This window comes from Acartia tonsa, chromosome 1 (assembly GCF_053477335.1).
Source record: "Acartia tonsa isolate MP-2025a chromosome 1, ASM5347733v1, whole genome shotgun sequence".
Classification (NCBI taxonomy): Eukaryota; Metazoa; Arthropoda; class Copepoda; order Calanoida; family Acartiidae; genus Acartia; species Acartia tonsa.
Genome location: NC_137260.1, coordinates 4,574,994 through 4,579,920, shown reverse-complemented (window position 1 = coordinate 4,579,920; position 4,927 = coordinate 4,574,994). Strand labels below are relative to the sequence as shown.

At 31.3% G+C, this 4,927-nt stretch overlaps 1 long non-coding RNA gene across 1 annotated transcript; it reads right to left on the bottom strand.

Moving 5' to 3' along the window:
* Positions 1-1,372: 1,372 nt before the first annotated feature.
* On the bottom strand, positions 1,373-3,109 carry LOC145334032 (uncharacterized). The gene is made up of 2 exons (XR_013884699.1): positions 2,509-3,109; positions 1,373-1,731 (listed from the first exon to the last, which is right to left on the bottom strand). It is a non-coding gene; the product is annotated as an uncharacterized LOC145334032 (long non-coding RNA).
* Positions 3,110-4,927: the final 1,818 nt, after the last annotated feature.

The following is a 4,927-nucleotide window of genomic DNA, read 5'->3' as shown; positions in this document are numbered from 1 at the left end:
ACCTGTGTAACAACAAGTTTGTACCACCAAATCAAGAAAGTTAATAAAAGTACCCATAGTTTTAAGCCAACGAATTAGAGAATTATAAGACAAAAATAATAAGGAAAATAAAAACATTGTACTACCTTTTATTTACTTTCCAGTATGGCTTCAAAACCGATTAACATCCGCTGGATTATAACCGATTCTCAGCCATACTAAAAAATAATGTAAAGCATCGTATTCTAAACAATTTTCCACGAATATTAAAATAAGAATAACAAAATTAATACCAGTTTTATTAGCCTGGGCCGTGGTAAGAAAACTGGGTTTAATCTTATAATTTTTTTACTTTATTACCCGCGGAAAGTTGTCTATAATACGATGCGTTATTAACTATCCTGGATCAAATTTATTCCAGGGAAACATGACGTCATAATATTGGCTGTGCTAAGATGTTGTATGCGTATTATTATTTAATTCCTAAAAATCCAGTATATAAATGTTGACAATATATTGCATCATAATTCCCGTAAGATTGGATATAAAATACGTGGATATTTTAACATGGCAATTTTGTCGTCAATTTTAGGTTTCTAATAAAGTCCTAGGATAAATGGTCAATACGTTCCTCCATGGTCAGACGTTTTATTAGCCAGCTGGAACATTCATTTTATCAAGGTTGGTGAGAATCTCTCACGTATATCCATAATATTATAATTCTTCTTGATGAAAAAGATTTTAAATCCTTAAATTACCTCATAAAAGCAAAATTAACGGTTTTAAAATATCCTAAATCCTTTAATTAAACCAGTGACGGAACAATTCGACCACATTATTGGTTTGAAAGTGTACACAATTAGATACGAAATGGAAGTTTATTTTTTCATTTTTATAATTCATGTAGATTAAAAAAACTTACAAGAATAACATGAATAATCTATATTTGTGAATGTTCGTTTGTCAGACGGTCTGTTGTGTTTACCCATGTCTTTAATGATACTAGCTAGAGGCCTATAGGGGCACTTGAGGTGGTGTGGGGTTAAATTCAACCCACTCTTAGTTTCAAAAAGAAAAAGTAAATATATGGGATTGGGGAGGGAAGGTGGGGTTGGAACCCTCCTCCAAATAGCTAAGCTATAAACCTTTCAGGACTCAGTCCCACAGGGCCCATGAGAAGCTACACTGTAAAGGAGAACCATATCGGTTTAGCGGCTAGCGAGGTCCTGTTACTTTTATATAAGTATTGTAAAAAATACTTTTTAAGACTGGTGAAACAAACTGTGAAAAGGAAATTTGGTTATATTCTACGCTAAAAAAGATCAACAAATTACGCTAAAGTAGCTTAATTAAAAAAAAACATCTACTCTATCCTCAAATAAGTTTTAAAATCATTTAACAACACTGTTTTGTTTATTGTTCCATTATAAATACATAATCTGAACATTATAATATACATAATACTACATAATTCTACAATTCATAAATAAACTTTATGCTTTTTTACATAAATTAATATTTATAGTGTTATTGCTTAAATATTTTTGTGACTTGAAATCATGATAACATTGTCAGTTAACTGAGGAATAAAGAAATAAAAATAGGCTGATAATTAGTTTAATCAAAATTAAGTACCTAGTGAAGATTTTTTATACATAGATAACTTTTAAAAGTTTTTCTTATGTTTTTTTGCTTTAATTTTCAGGTAAATTATTCCTTTATCTCAGACAATTGGTTTTTCCCCTCAAAGTGCTTAAAGTAGGTGGAGGGGAGTTTCTTTAACTATGGCTAATTCCTGTCGGGGCCACAGCACTGCGGGCCCGGGGCTATTATTTACCTTATTTAACCTAACCTAATATTAAAAAAACACACTAAAAACAACCCCTACATTCTCATTTTATAGGGAACTATCCACGAACAAGAGCAAGTGATTCTAAGCACCTTCCAGCATTGATCCATAATATATTTTTAGTGAATACTAATAGGTTTATGTTTATTGTTTAATACTTGGTTTATCGACTAAAAAGTTTAGTTAGGTTTTACCATTGTTTTATGTGAAATAAACTTTGAAATGTAATGCATTTTTGATGCAATATGAACAAACGCTTTGTTGAGTTCAAAGGACAAAATAAAATAACACGGCAGAAAAGCATTAAATGTTGTAAATTGCAAAAGTACATTAATTAAACTGTTTACAATATTACAACACTTTTTTAACTATACATTTTTAATAAAAATAATATACTTTTGCATTAAGCTTTTAAACAACAGTTTGAACTCGTACAAACATTTGATAATATTGCATCAAAAAACGCTTAACATTTCAAAGTTTTTTAATATAAATATGGTAAAACCTAACTTTTTAGTCGATATACCAAATATTCAACATAAATCTATTATATTCACTAAAAAAAATACTATGGATCAATGCTGGAAGGTGCTTAAAATCACTTGCCCTCGTTCGTGGTTAGTCCCCTTTATTTGGAAATGATGGGGGGAGGGGGGTGTGATTCTGGTTCAACTAGGCACTTTGAGGGGAAATCGCCAAACAATTAATATGTGTAAAACCGGTAACATTCTGCATTGATTAATGTATAAAAAACCAAGGTATACAAAGGTAGCATGTGATTGTGCAGTTATACTTATTTTAAATACTATACAAGTTATGTAATAATACAAATAAACATTTTCTTAAAGTTTAGATTTAAGCAGGGGCCGTAATTCAGCAAATAAATTAAATTTAAAATTGACGAAAATTTGTATTTTTTAGTGGCGTAATGTTGGCATAAAACTTGCGTTGTGATGTAAGTAAAGGGAATTTAGAATAAATGTGCCATTAAAATACCACCCCTCTACCTTCCAGAATTGATCAAAAGCCATCCTCCAAATTTTTTTTTTTATAAAATTGTGCACAAAAAAACTAAAACTATGAGAAATCATTAATTATCAAACTTGTACATAAAAGAGATCATGAGTTGGTTAACTATTAAGTTTTTTCTATTTTTTTATACTATCAAATGTTTTGATTTTTTTACATATATAATAGACATTGTAGACTAAATAGGGTTTATGAAATAATAATCTACAGAAATAAAAGAATCAATTATATTGTAGATTTAAGTAGAAAATACTTATAAAGGTAGAGGGCAATTAAGACACTTTTTGAAACCAAAACTACAGGAATTCAATTTATAAAATAGTTACAGCACTGAAATTTGGAAAGACGGTCGCTTTAAAGAGGTACAATGTGGAACTGCGAAGAAAGGTTTGTGAAACCGCCGCTCCCGCCAAAAGACAATTCGGCGATAACGGCGGTTCCGCCGCCGTTTCTTCACAGTTCCACATTGTACCTCTTTAAAGCAACTGCCATACCAAATTTCAGTGCTGTAACTCTTTTTTTTAGTTGAGTTCCTTTGACTTTTAGTTTTGGTTTCAAAAAGTGTCACATCCGCCTCCCCCCTTTGTAAAATTGAAAAAAGGGGAATAGTCCCTTTCGTAACATCGCCCCATAAGAGGCGATTCATCATATTTTTAAAATAGCTTTTTATAGGTTATTTTAGTTTATATTGGGTTAAGTGATTGCCCCACAGGGTAAGGTAATTGGCCCCCTAGCAGGGGCTAGAAATAGGAGAAAAGCTACTGTGAAAAATACGAAGAATCGCACCATAAGGTGCGATGTTACGAAAGGGACTATACCCAAAAAAAGAACATAATACCTTCTTACAAAGTATGAAAATACGAGTTAAATCTAATATCACTTTGGTATTGAGTTATTAAAATGAATATGCAGGGGAGGGAGGGGACATTGGACTGTAACTTACACTAGTGGTAATCAAAGTTTTAAAACATTGGGGACTTTTATTAAATTTTGATTGGTTGGTTCAAAAATAGTAGTTTCCATACTTTACAACCAATTTTTTTATCTAGATACAAAAAGCGTGACAATTTACCGTCCATTGTCATATCCTTTAAGATCCCTTTGAATAAGAAATTGAAAACATTGATATTTATCATTTACAATTAAATAAAAAATAAACCTATTGTTGAGCCCATGATCAAAGTTAATACATTAGGTAGGTAGTCGAATACTTCATTTAAGTTCCAATAAAAAAATCGGGTAGAGTCCGTTCCGTGGCAACGCCTCTTAAGGGGCGTTTCGTCGTATTTTCACAGTAGTTTTTGGTTATTTTAGGTTAGGTGATAGCCCCCTGCAGGGTTTGGCAATTGGCCTCGCAGAATTAGAAACCCCGCAGGGGCTAGAAATAGGGGAAACGCTACTGTTAAAATACGACAATAAGGGGCTTAAGAGGCGTTGTCATGAAAGGGATTATACCCAAAAAATCTTCCAAAGTTGTATAGGTATTAGGTACATATAAATGATCTATAACAAACAAAAAAAGAATAAACATCCTCAAAAAAATCTAAAAAATTCATATGTAGCTTTCTATAAAAAACAGGTATTAGAAAACTCAATTAGACTGACTACCTACCAAATCCTCAATTTTGTCTGTTACAAAAAAGCTTTGTAAAATAAAAAAAATAACAGATTTTAATAATTTTTAATCACTAGTGTTCTTGGAAAGCTAGGTATATATTAGTTTTTAGCCGTCTAGAATGTTTATAAATATTTCATAAAATGCAATAAAGTTTTATGCCTTAGTTAAAGAAATAGTTTTTTTTTGTACATTTAAAGGAATTAATTAGGTTTATAACATAAGAATTTTCATTCTTGTTGAAGTACTTAAATATCAAAGTAACTACCTATAGTAGATGGCTAGTTATTAAAGTAAAAGAATAGAGGGGACATTAGCTATATGTATGTAACTCTGCCAACCGGCTAATAGCGTCGGAAATATAAACACAGCAAAGTCCCTACAAAACAACAATTTGCTAGCATAAGAAAAGGGTCTCAACCACTCCGGGCAGGTAGTTATCTTGATTATACATC